This window comes from Mastigoproctus giganteus, chromosome 3, assembly GCF_048544385.1.
Source record: "Mastigoproctus giganteus isolate SK-2022 chromosome 3, ASM4854438v1, whole genome shotgun sequence".
NCBI lineage: Eukaryota > Metazoa > Arthropoda > Arachnida > Uropygi > Thelyphonidae > Mastigoproctus > Mastigoproctus giganteus.
This window is the reverse complement of record NC_143577.1, coordinates 168,420,803-168,434,418: the sequence shown is the minus strand read 5'-3', so window position 1 is coordinate 168,434,418 and position 13,616 is coordinate 168,420,803. Positions and strand designations below refer to the sequence as shown.

Sequence of the window (13,616 nt, the reverse complement as noted above, 5' to 3'; positions counted from 1 at the left end):
GAAAAGATGAAATGTTAAAGACTGCACGAAATGTGAAGTGGAAATTAAGATACTGCGGCGAAACCAAGTAAAAATGAGAAAGGAAGAAATTTTCTTCTTTTTTTTTTAATTTTCGTTTAGCTAAAAATAAATGAGTAAATTATAATTGCTGAACTTCTACTTGTTTAAACGGCATGTTCTGAAACATTTTAATATTTACGAAAGTAAGGATTAGTAATGAATAAATGGGCCTACGATATTTACTTCCCATTGCCCACAAACTCAAGAAAAATAGAATTAGTTCCTAAAAAAAAAAAACAACCTGTTTTAAAAGTATTTCATTTCTAGAAAACATTGCTGTATCATAAAAGCTTCCATCATAATGAACGAAAGTGACAAATTGATTGTGTAGAAAAGGGTATATCCCTTTAGAATGCGAGCAAAATTAAAAAAAAAAAAAAAAAAAAATCTGTCGAGTATTCATTTTAGAATTTTTTTCTTTTCACATGTTTATTACATCTCACAAACTTTACACACTGATGTTGAGATAATTAAAAGAGAAGACATTTGATGATCACACACGACGATTCTTACCTGAGGGATGAGTGCGTACTTCCAAGCCCACATAGCGAATGATTTAAAAGATAAAATGTAAGGGAGAGAAAAACCTATCTAAAATATTCCCTTTTGCAATTACGTATTATACTCACACACAATAAACCTAATAAGCCCGTTATATAGAGCATTATTAATGTACTAATAATGCTCTATATAACGGGAAATTCGGAAATAAGTGAAATATGCATATATTACACACCTTTTTGCTTTAAGGAGTGCTTTGAATTGCAGCAATTTCTAGCGCGTGTTTTTGAAAATATGCATCTTTTGTTAAATTTTACACATTCTTAATGCTACTTTGTATTGCTATTTTCTTTCTTTTTTTTTTTTTTGTTCTTCAAAAGTTATGGAATCAAATCTGTGGTTTGGGGCACGGTAAAGCATCGCCAAATAATTTAACTTAATTCGCAATTCTATTTCTACGAGCTCCTTTTCGGTATAGTAGGTTCGCCATTGGTCACTTGTCTGGAGAGTCCCGGTTTCATATCCTGTCCAAGATTCCAGAAATGTTTAAGAGAATGTTCAATCGAGGATGCAGTTAAATGATTTAACGTCCTTGCCCAACTTTATTTATTTTATTCTTGATGGAGAAGAAATAAAAAGGTTATTGTCATAATGGGTGGAGATCAGGTGTACATTAGGTTTCTTGTGTGTCTGAATTTCAAATTTGTGTTTTCTTCAGCACTTTAACTTATAATTCAATAATCTGTTATGACGAATTAATTCATTACATTGGACTTGCACGGTATATGAAAATATACTTTTCTAATTATGATGTCAGTGAATTTTTTCCTTGCAAATTGCATACAAAAATAGTCTAAGGCGAATTTGAAATAAATATTCTGATTTTTAAATGAAAAAATTATAAAAGTTTGACAAACTATATAATAATAGAATCAATTTATACATTACGCATACCTTGTGCCACTCACGTTTAGAATGGTACGTTCCACAAACGATAACTGACAGAAATGTGGTCAGGAGTGTGACATACACAGACACGCTCCAAACATGGCGTGTGGCGAACATTAAAGAATACCTTTTCCTTCATGTTTATAAAAGGGCGCAGCAACCTCGCTGACGAGAAAGTACGTATACAGGCGGCTTTTATGAAATAACAAAATCCTGATGACAGCAGGATCTGAACTATAAAAAAATAAAATAAATAAAACTTTAATTCATACGCTTTTAATTAATAATAATAACACCTAATTTGTGATATTAGGTGGATTCGAAGCATTCCAAAACAGTATAGTTGATTTATTGACTGATAACATCCAAAATGATATTGTGTGTATACAAATAATTAAAATACATTAATTATTCTTAACTTTTCGAGGCTCACCTCAACTTTGTTCTCAGTCTGCCAATGGGCCATAATAAAACAACTAAGAGAATCTGGGCTAGAGAATTAAACTCAAGAGAAGTATGTACATAACAGGGTAGCATATGACGTGAGATCTAGTATTACGATTTACCTATCAAAAAACATCTGGAATCGTGGTAGAAAACGTTGCAAGTGAAAACATGCTGCTTCTGAGAAAAGAAAGGGCTAACTAATCGCATCATTTTTGATTAACTATTGAGATGTTTTATGACAGTTGTAATCAGAGAATCAATTTATATTCACTTGTGTAATTAGAAACAAAACCAAAGACACCGTTCTGATTAGATGTATTTGTTCGTACTGAGTGTTACAGAAAAGTGGCCCTCCGTTTGGAATGCGACTAAATGAATAAATAAAACAAACATTTAAATGCCATACATGTCGGAATACAGAATAGCACACAGCAGAACAACTAATTCTATCACATACATATTCAAACCACAATAGGATTCTAACGCCTGTTAACGCCGCCATTCAAATGAAAAAGTGCCTCAAAAAAAAAAAAAAAATTGTCACCGTCAGTTCCTGTCCATGTGTGACGAAACTCATTCGCAGAACTCTTCCTCTATCATAATCATCTTTATTCAGTGACTGCACACACAAAAAAAAAGGAAAAAAAAAGAACGGAAAACTTCTGTAGGCATAATATCCTGTTCTTCGTAAGATGCTGTACATCTTTCGAAGAACAGGAAGCAAAGTGAAGTGTGAAATATCACGCAATTTAGAAAGTGACGGAAGAAAAAAGTGGGGAACTGTTAGTTCACTTACAGGCTATAACTGTCGTTAATATATTAAAATAAATACACTGAATAGACATGCTTAACGTATTCATAGTCACCCTTAGCCGTTTTTTTTTTCTCCCCTTTTTATTGCTTTGGTTCCTCAAAGGCCGTTTTCTGGGCCACCTTTATATAATCTAATGTGTAACTCAAATACACTACGCTGAATATAATTCTACGAGATAATTACAGGATGAAAAATTATAACCAAGTGGTATATATGCGATCAGTATTTAATATTAAGGGATTTGTGGAAAATAACATACAACTGTTAATGTAATGATAATAATAAAAAAATAAAAAAAAAAAATAGCCGTCAGGTATCTGTTCTCAATGGACACGTAAAATAAAAACAAGCAGCATAACGTGTTTTCTATTCTTGTAGAACTTCCGTTCAGGTATGAGATTTTAGATTAGAGTAGAGAACAGCGACATGTAATTTCAAAGTGATCAAGAAGAGTTGGTTGACTGAGTTTCTGAGGAGATGTTGAAACTTTGCTGTAATCGTGGGAAGTATAGAGAGGAAGCTACAGTCCGCCAACCATGTTTCCGTGGGGAAGTCTTATCACATTCTTTTCCTAAGGTTCCGTTAGGTGCAGCCCAATTTCCTTTAGGATCTGTTCCCATAGAGAAATATGTCGTTAATTGTTCTTAACGGGACCTTGTCAGCCCTGTTACCCTTCCCTGCTCCAATCATATGCCCTCAGTAATAGCCGACACACAGGAAGAACAATTAGAACAAGCCAATTAGTAAACCATACGGCTCTGTAAAAAAGGCAAACCCTGTATCAAGGAGATCAGGTTATCTCACCAAGACGTTAAAATTATGTCGTCAGATTGGATGCCCTTGATAAATCATGCGTGTCTGGTTTCTGCAAAAGTAAACTTCCACAACAGTTCAGGGTCGTAATGTTCTTTTTTTAAAATCCGAACATCAGAGTAATTATTTTTATTTATTTATATTTTCAGGCTTGTATTTGTGTTTCAGGGCTATAAAATGAAGAGGATTTGCACAAAATTTAAATACATATTTGACTATAGCATTTTAATGATATTTGCATTACTCATTAGAGGAAAGGGGGATTACGGGGATAAATCCACCCACGACATATGCACAAAACTTGATTTGAATCAAGTTTTGCGCATATGTCCCTATTCTTTCATTTTCAAAAAATAAAGCTTCGCCCATATTGCTAATAAAAATATTCTGTTTTTACCACCTAAATAAGAGGAATTTACAACTAATCATTTTGGCAATAGCACAATGAAGATCGTATTTAGTAAATAGGTGGGCTTAAACCACGGTCGACCCAAATGCGTGTATTATGTCACTCCCGAGCTTACTCGGCTACATCAGGCCTACTAGTTAACTTTAAATCCTGATAAACCAGTATAATCTGAGGATTTCCTAATTCGATAATCAGTTTAACTGTAATCACTTTAATTAGTGAAATTTTAAATTAATTAATCAAATACAAAATTATTACAAGAAATATTATATTCACAAAAGGTGGAATATGTTTCAATGTTATGCTATTCGTAAAACAATTAATAAAGAATTACCGCAATTTCATAAGAAGACAAAGGTCTTCACGAGATCTGTAACTACATAGAATTCTGAACTGGTTGGGCTCAAAACGTCAGTGGGTCTGATTACCCCGTTCTAATGGAGAGGTGGGAAAGAAACGCTCTTGTGCTGAAGTCTCTTAGCGATCCCAAGGCATACGCATCAATGTCGTCAAATATGTTTTATCCTATGCTACTGAGTGAGACTGACTAACTCAATCCTGGGGATTAAAAAAAAAACAAAAAAAAAAAACACCCCTTTAAACGAATCCAAGACATGAGAAATGAAGGCCAGCGTGAGTTGGAAAGTCACTTTGCTGATACTGAGACGATATCGCAATTGGTTCAGGAAAGTGAAACTTTCCGTTGCTATTAGGCTGGAAATTCATGGATTCAAAGAATTTATATCCGCCGTCAAACTATCCCCGGTACAAGAACGATTTTCTTTAAATGAAAGCAATGAGAAGAAGAAAAAAAAAATTGTGACGGCTTATTCATCTGAAATTTACGTGTTTGTGCTCATGAGGTATAAACATCAGTTTCTCCTGTGAAAATGTTGAATTGTAGCTCTAATTTTGTCTCTTTCCTATTAAAGCTTTTATTCCACTTTGTCTTTCATTCAGTCCAACCAGAAATTAGTAAAATACAAATAATACTTGTGTAGTTGGCGAAAATTAGAAACATCCAAACCGTATTCTTCGTTAATTCTTTTGGTGAGTTAGTCTCCTCCGTCCTACGAGTGCTTTCAGGAGCTGGAAAGAGCGAAAATCACTCGGCACTAACTTTGGGTGAGGTAGCAGTTAAAACCGGATTTCCTCTCTCAACGCCAGTATAGAGAAGGCGATACTAGCGCGGCGTTATAATGCCGTAGGAACATTACACTTTATTACACTTTTCTGGCTTTACACTTTAGATATTACACTTTTCTGGCTTTTACAGAGATTCTGTACTTCTTCACAAAGCACCATGGCGCAGAAGTGGGAAACTACCGGAGGCGCCTTCCACAAAACACTATGCTACTAACGCCGTAGGAATAGCCCCTCCTCCTATTTTGTCTAGGGGCCAAAGATAAAATGCTAGAGGTCGCGGGCCAAAAGAACAGTTACACTAATCACGCATTTTTCAAAAGTGGATTTAATTTTTGATGAACGTTTATATTTACACTTAGTAACAAGTATGAAAATCCAACACAATTATTACAAGACACTAATATCACTGTTATTATATGTTGTGGTAATACTGTTATATACTGATTTATGTATATTGAAATAAGCATAAAACACAAGAAGAAACCAATACGAAAAAATCTAATATTACTAGGAAGATTTGCAAAAATCAATATGAAATTATGTTTATGACACGCTAGTTTAAAGCTCGGAGGGGGGGGGGGGGAGATAACACACAGCTGATTACATAAGGGCCGAACAATAAGAAGAATGAACTGTGGATTGGATATTCTTGCATTTTGCTCTGAATACTCCAGCACTTCACAAAAGTTAATTCATTCGAGATTCATCACCAGTAACTATAACGTTCGAAAATGCCCTCTCCTTCCCGATCATACTATTCGAGAGAACTGAAGAAACAACTGATGGGTTGTTTCTTCAGTTCTAGTGTTAAACAATAAAGAACTCATCCAGCATACAATTTCGATGGTGTGCAGATTCACGAGCATTGTTTATAACTGATCTGCTTACCCAGGTAGTTGAAAATCTTTAACATTAGAAGCAGTTTTTGAATTTATTCACCGACTTCTAGATTGCCGTTGACTATGCACACTTCACCATACTGAATCAATATTGTAAGATAAAATTTCAGTATTTTTCCTTTTTTCAGTTCAAGAAAATAATTACAGATCGCATCTGAGTCTGTCGCATGACTTCAGTAGAATCGCCATCTTGTAACTGTATGCTGAAGAAAAATATCAATGGATAGAGCAATGCAATCAGTTGATTATTTGCGAACGAGAGAGAGAGAGAGAGAGAGAGAGAGAGAGAGAGAGAGAGAGAGAGAGAGAGAGAGAGAGAGGAGCCAAGTAGCTAATACCACAATCAACCATTAATGTATAATTGCGTGTATTAGATGTTTGGTTTGCAGGGCGAAAAATTCGGAGGTCTCAGAAGACGATAAAAAAAAAAAACGAAACCTTTGCCGAAAACTGCCGAATTCGAATCTACCATGTGAATAAAACCACACAAAAGAACCGCCTGAGGAAAGGAATGCATAGTTCAACACTGTCAATGGATTTTAAGGAAATATACCACAAACAAGTTCCATTATTTTTTTTTAAACTTTGTTATAATTTAATGTGCTTTTGCAGTTTACATTTGGTTAACAATAGTCCAAAAGGCAGGCATCTTTAACATCTCCCGCCCACCAGTATAATGCATTTTCAGAATAACGTACAAAAAGTCGATGTTCTCCTAAGACAAATAACGAAATTCTGCTGTATTTTTGCGCAGACCACAGAACCAAGACTCTGCTTGGTTCACATGAATGATTTTAGGAAGGGATTCTCATCAGGAAGTTCACAGCTAAATTACTTCCTGTATATTATATCTTGGTTGTAACAGACGGACTTGCTGCCTTGATGAATATTCTAAATCTTTTTTTCACAAGAAAGACACTTCTGTCGTGAAAAACTTTACAATGTACTATAGTATAGGAAGCAATCCACGGAAAATATAAATTGTAGTCCAACTAATAATGCAATGTAATGTAACGAGCAACTTAAATCAGTAAATTTTCATTTATGAATATATTGTGGAAAATTTTAAGTATTTTCATTTCATAGTGTTCAAATAGCATGACAGATAATTTTGTGACTTGCCAAGGAATTCGGATAATATCTTTATTACTTCATGCAGGAGTGCCGGAAGGAAGATTCTCTGGCCAAACAACTCAGCCACCCTCTAGGGAAATGCATGCAACCGGAATTATTCCGTGATCGGTTTTTATTTCCTTTATTTTATGGTTAAAGTTCTACTGAAGATGGATAATGATAACGAGAGAAACTAACGACTTTTTGATTCTAACGACTGTAATAAGTTAATTGAGTGTCACAGGAAGCGACCAACTAGGGGGACACATCGATATATTCCGCTCCAGCCAACATAGAAAAATAGAGTGCGTAAAGCCGAAGATATGGAATTGACTCCTGGCGTCTCCTACGCAGGAAATGTCAGCTTTATAAGGCAGTGAGCAAGAACAAGGGCCAAGCTCCGTTAATGCTTCCTGTCGTTAAGTGGGAGTTTGTGTACCACAAGCACAACGCATAAGTCTCTGGAGAGACGCGGTCCACACGCTGGCGTGGAGATGCTTGGCTGATTCCGAGCGCCATGCAGTGATAGTGGAGGAAGGAGGAGGACGTTCTTGGAAAGATTTCTTCTCGGCCGGAGGCGTGCCGCCTTTGTCCATGCTCACTGACGGACTTTCTCGGTCTATAGCGGAACGACCCCCAACGGCATACGGCAAACACGCCAAGGTGAAATTTCCTGTTCTAGCTACTACTAGCTGAATGTGGTGCACTGAGCGCATTGTTAGTGACTCGAAGTGTGACGTACGGAAATACGAGGTGCAGGAATCCAACGCGGTTTCACACACAGGCACGTGGGACCACACAAATGATCGCGTGTCTTGTTAAAAAGGAAAGAAGCAATCAGGGTTATTTACAAACAACTTCAATAATATCTACTTCAAAGCTGAAATGCTTGTAAATGCTGAGACGGATCAATTTTTACCCTCAAGAGCTGATCTTACAGAATCATCGACCGTCTGGCTACAGAATCTGGAAGCAGAAGCCAAGTTCTAGTGTACGGTTGCCAGGCAACAGGTGCATATAGATGCCTTAGAAGAGAGTAACAGAGTGTTATTGTTGATTGACCGCCGTTTCTTCCGAATGTTTATACATTCGGCAGCCGCATAAAAACCTCGTCAATAACAGACAAGCCAAATGAAGAGCGAGAAACATTTTCTGAAGCACGCGCACTTTCCCATCAGACCAAATTCAAAGAAGTGGGGGCCAGTGTGCGCGCTTTGTCAGAAGACTGTTTCTGACAAAGAAAGCCAATTACTCTTTAGAAAGCTAATTAACTACTAGGAAGAAAAGATGCTGCTGCTGCAGATGAATAGTCTACATTTTTGAAGAGCTCACAACCAACTCAATGATATACCAATGGCATTACAACCGGATTATAGTTAATGACTGTCTAACTCGAAGCATTCAAATTAATTTTAAGCAATTAAATTAATGGTTGTCGTTTGCCAGATTAGGGACGGAGAGAGAGATTATTATGAATCTTGTATCAAGTGGAATCCGTTCCAACAGTTGTTATTGGTCTGAAAATGATACTGGTGGAATGTAATGGGAAATAATGAATATCCCGACTTTGAAATGTGCCCAATTTTTTTTTTTTTTTTTTTTTAAGTATTACTAAAGTTGAACTGTTTGGAAGAATAAATATTAAATATTGCTGAATGGGTATCGATGTCATGAATAGACATCGACTACTATATATGACATTAGAACTGATAACGACAAAATTATGCAAGAAAGCAAATCTTATGTAAAAGCAGCCTTAAAAACTGTATAAAAATATTGCTGAATATTATATACATGTCATAAATCACGTACATACAAATGATCGCGTGTCTTGTTAAAAACGAAATAAAAAAAAAATCAGCACTATTTACAAACATCAATAATATCTACTTCAAGACCAAAAAATTTGAATGTTTTTATTAATTTCTTTTATCTGTTTCATTGTAGTTTTCATTCGATCCCTCTTTAAAGTTACACAAGTTCTTCTCCCACCTTCAGAAATGAGGTAGGCGTTTAGCAAAATTGGGCAATTAGACTTCGGTTTAAGGTAGATTTTCTTACAAAGCATTTATGTAGTATAAAATTGGGTTTACAAAACTCCAACCTGTCAGTATTTAAGCATTCTCTCAATAATAAGACGGTCTATTTTTATTTTTAACAAAACAAAAGGACATATACACGAACAAAAGGACAGTCCGCTCATGTACTCTCGATACGAGTTGTCACAAATTTACACTACAAATTCCCTAAAAAAAATAATAATAATAAATAAATAAAAATATAATAATACAACATATTTGCAATATGGTGCTTCAGGACAGCGGACCAGTGCTTATGGCATCCAATATAGGAAGCTAGACATCCCATTAACACAGTAACTAAAAATCCAATTCATGAGGTGACAAAAGGTATGAAAATAAAAATTTCAAAATTGAGCTTACATAATTCTCGGCCTTTGGTAGTTTCTATTCTATGAGAAATACTTCTAATAAGACTTAGATCTGCTTTTTTATAGAACAGGTAAACGTGAAAGAAGGGCACTGGGTCCAATGCCACTGAAGGGCTTTTCAGTGGCATTGGATTTTTATGTTGTAAGATGGGAGGTCACTGCTTTAAAAAAAAAAAAAATAATAAATAAATAACAAAACACACACACACACACACACATGTAATATCTGCCTTCTCAGAAGTAGTTGCTTATTTGTAGCCTAGCGCTTAGGGGAGGAGGAACTAGTAGTGGCAGTTTCATAACATAAAAGGCAGGCTGCTGAAAGGTTTGGTTCCATTTGTTCGTTCATTAAAAATTGACGAAAGTCTTATTACAGAAATAATCTTTATTTTATACGCAATATTACAATTATATCAAATAATTTTGATTATATTGCATAATTCACCAAGTGAGATTACTGGTGTTAACAAAAGAAAAATGAAATCAACCAGTGAATTTTATATATTGTATGATATATATATATATATATATATATATATATATATATAATATAAAATTCACTGATTGATTTGAATTGCATTGGAGTGAACGTAGTGGAATCAGAAAGTTATAGGAAAAAACAAATTACGTTGCACCAGGGCCCTATTTCCCGATGATACGCCACTGAGTCGAATGTTTTGCAAAATTTTGTTCTTCCATTTTTTTGGTAAAGTAAAATTTTATATTGTATAGCTGAACTGCCATTGAAATCTTCGGAAAATAAGTGGCGGAGCCTGCCATAGTACTTAAATAATCTATTGGGTGCCTGACCTGCCTTCTAGTGTGGGCAACGCTGGGTCCTAATAGGGGCCAACGGCTAAATGGTCAGAGAAACAACAGAACATAACACTACACAACAAACCACTTTAAATCTCTGCCCTTCACAGAGTTCTGTGTTATACAAACAGAGTACACAACGCGGAGATGGGGAAAGTCACTGGTGCCGTCAGATAACTAACACACTGTATTGGTAAGGAACATTTAAATAAAAATTACAGAACAATTAACAGCAAATGTTTAATTAATAAAAAAAAAAGGATATAATATTATACCACCATTCAAAGTGATCTTAGATTAACTTAGGATCTGAAAGAAGTAAATAATTATACTTCTAAGAAGAGAGAATACAGAAAACAAGCACTGGGTATGAAAGTGACCTTCAAATATAGTCCATTACATCACAAACGAAAATTTATACGAGAATGCTCTTTGCCCTGTTTGAATGACCACATTAGCTTTGCTACTTGGATTTAATTGCACATCACTGCCATAAAATGCTTACAATAAACTCAAATCATTTGCAGACCTAAAAGGTACTTTTCTGCACTAAATTATAATGAGAATCAAATTTAAGACTTTTAGGTTTCAGGTACCGCAATGAAATACCGATCACTTTGCTGTACAGGAAAACACGCTGCAACTTCAGCACATTGCACAGAATGGTTTTTCATTTAATTTTTTTTTTAAATAACTTCGTTCTGAAATTTCAAGTAATAAAATACCTGAACGCTGATAGCATTTTTTGCCTTTAATAATTAAATACTGGTAGTACCACAACGCCATCTGGAAGTCTTTCATGGCACTACGTGAACTAAGTCACTTTCACCGGCATGGCTTAATTCATGCGAACATACAGCAAAATAACGTAATAAGTTTTTATAGTGTTGCACACTACAAGACGGATGATTCATTCATTCACTCACTGTTTTTCTTTGGTCTGTCACGCTTCAGAGAATTTGTCGGCATGAATAAATTGCCTTGAAGAATGTCGCTACTCTCATCTCGTTTTGAAATAATCTTATCTTGTTTTAAATGGCATTCGTTTTAGCTACTATGTTCGATTCAATGTAAGGACCAGCTGGTCAGTGTGTTCATTTGTCATTAAATGGGGTCTTGTGGGACGCTACCACCTACACCTGATGGCGAAACTTTCAACAAGTACGACCCACGAAGCTCGTCAAGGATACATCTTCCCAAAGTGAAGGTCAAGGGCATTCGAGGGTAACCAACCGTCAAAAGAGGGCGTTGCTGTGCCAGTTGCCCTGTTTCGTAATGCGCAATAAACAAATGAACAAAGGTAATGAGGCCTTTCTGCTTCTTGTGTACGCAAAGTAGTTGTAAGGGGAGGGAAAGAAGCAGACATAAGAACAGCTCTTGTGGGAGGGGAGAAGTAAGGTTACTTGGTATGTAGAATTAGGATTACCTGCTACACTTCCACACATCACGAGAAGGGAGCAAGATTGTAAGGGGAGGGAAAGAAGTAGACACAATAACAGTTGTTGTGGGAGGAAGGGGGAGTATCATGATTACTTTTATGTAGAGGTGGGATTGGTTGCTATACTTCTAGACATGGAGAAGGGAATATAAAAGTGTTCACTTTTTCTTCCTTTCCCCCTATTCCGGTGAATATAATTCCCTCTTCGAGGTAAAGCTGCAATAGCTTATTATTGCAGTACTCACCTCTATGTATAACCCGCACCAAATAGTGAATGCAACACATTATCTTAATGAACTTTCCAAACTGCTTACTTTAAGGTAAGAGCGAAATTCAATATTTAATATAAAAAACATGTTTTCTGATAAATTACAGAATCATTTTGCTTTATTTGGGCAAAGTTACTTTTGGCTTTCCAATATTATTCTGAACATTAAAACGTCTCTATCAGTTTATCCTGATACGTATGATCAGCTCTGGACAGGGAAGATTACTTAATAAAGAGAAAAAAAAAAAAAAAAAAAAAAACTCTCGCTGTTCATGCCGACAGCTGATCATAAAACTTCCTCAGAATCTTCTCTTGTGATTCTTCTGTAAAATCAATGACCTCCAAATGAACATCCTGTCTTGACAGCATACAAATGTAAAACTTGTATGAGCCGAAGTGGGGTTTAATCCGCAGAGTGCTGTGTGGGCACTCTTTCCATTGATCCACATTCTCGTTTCTATTCATCACTCGTCCCATCAATCAACCTGACAACACCACTTAAGTGTGTGCTTCTAATCTCCCATCCTTCCACACAGAACGCTTCGCTTCTGCCTCCAGTCGGTACATCATTAGGCGCCCTTTCATGAAGATCTCAACAAAGGTTTTCATAAAGTCTGTGCACTGATCTTCAGGAAAGTTAACTACATTTTCCCATCACAAGTTGTAAATTCATCCATAAAGATTTGTATGATTAATATCACACAACTGAATTTTTTTTAAGAGACCGATTTAACGGATTAAGACATACGAAAGAATAGAACGAATATTAAATATATTACACTGAAAGTATTTATGCTGTGGATGCGATGCGACTGCTAAATAAATTTAGTTTACTTAATACACAACGTATAAACCACAATGGTTTAATACATAGGGGATAAACAAAATAATGGAAACACCTGATATGAAAGTAGTAGTTTTTGTATTAGGTGTATGACACTTATGAACATGCAATGATGATTTTTGTTTGTTTCTTGCACGTAGTACTCTGAAGGAAAGACAATAAAAACTGATGTTTATTGGAAGTGATATAAAAAAGGTACATAAAGAAAATGACCGGCTTATCTGAATTCGAAAAAGGTCAAATTGTTGGTACACGTTTAGCAGGAGCATCGGTAACTATAATGCTGATTTGTTTAATGTATCTAGAGCAACTGTACTGAAAAAGATGTCACCACAAGTATAGAAAAACAAATTCTGATAGAACAAACTGTGGTAGAAAATTGAAGCTGTCTGAAAGAGACCGTCGGACACTGAAAAGGATTATAGGCTGAAAGCATAAAACTAGTGCCTCAAAAATAACTGCAGAACTTAATGTGAGCCTCAGCATCCAGTTTCTAGCAAAACATTTCGGCGAAAACGTCAAAAGGCTGAAATTTATGGCATAGCCACTATTGCCAAGCCGCTTGTTACTGATGTTAATTCTAGAAAGGGGACGCAATGGTATAAGGAGGCCAAAAACTGGACACGATTGTAAACATGTGATATTTTCAGG

At 35.7% G+C, this 13,616-nt stretch overlaps 1 long non-coding RNA gene across 1 annotated transcript in view; it reads right to left on the bottom strand.

The window, feature by feature from the left end:
* Positions 1-1,518: 1,518 nt before the first annotated feature.
* LOC150088400 (uncharacterized) overlaps positions 1,519-13,616 on the bottom strand; it is a 160,901-nt gene continuing 148,803 nt past the window's right edge. Inside the window, exon 3 of the long non-coding RNA XR_016546734.1 lies at positions 1,519-1,743. This is a non-coding gene — a long non-coding RNA (uncharacterized LOC150088400). The remainder of the gene's footprint in view (positions 1,744-13,616) is intronic.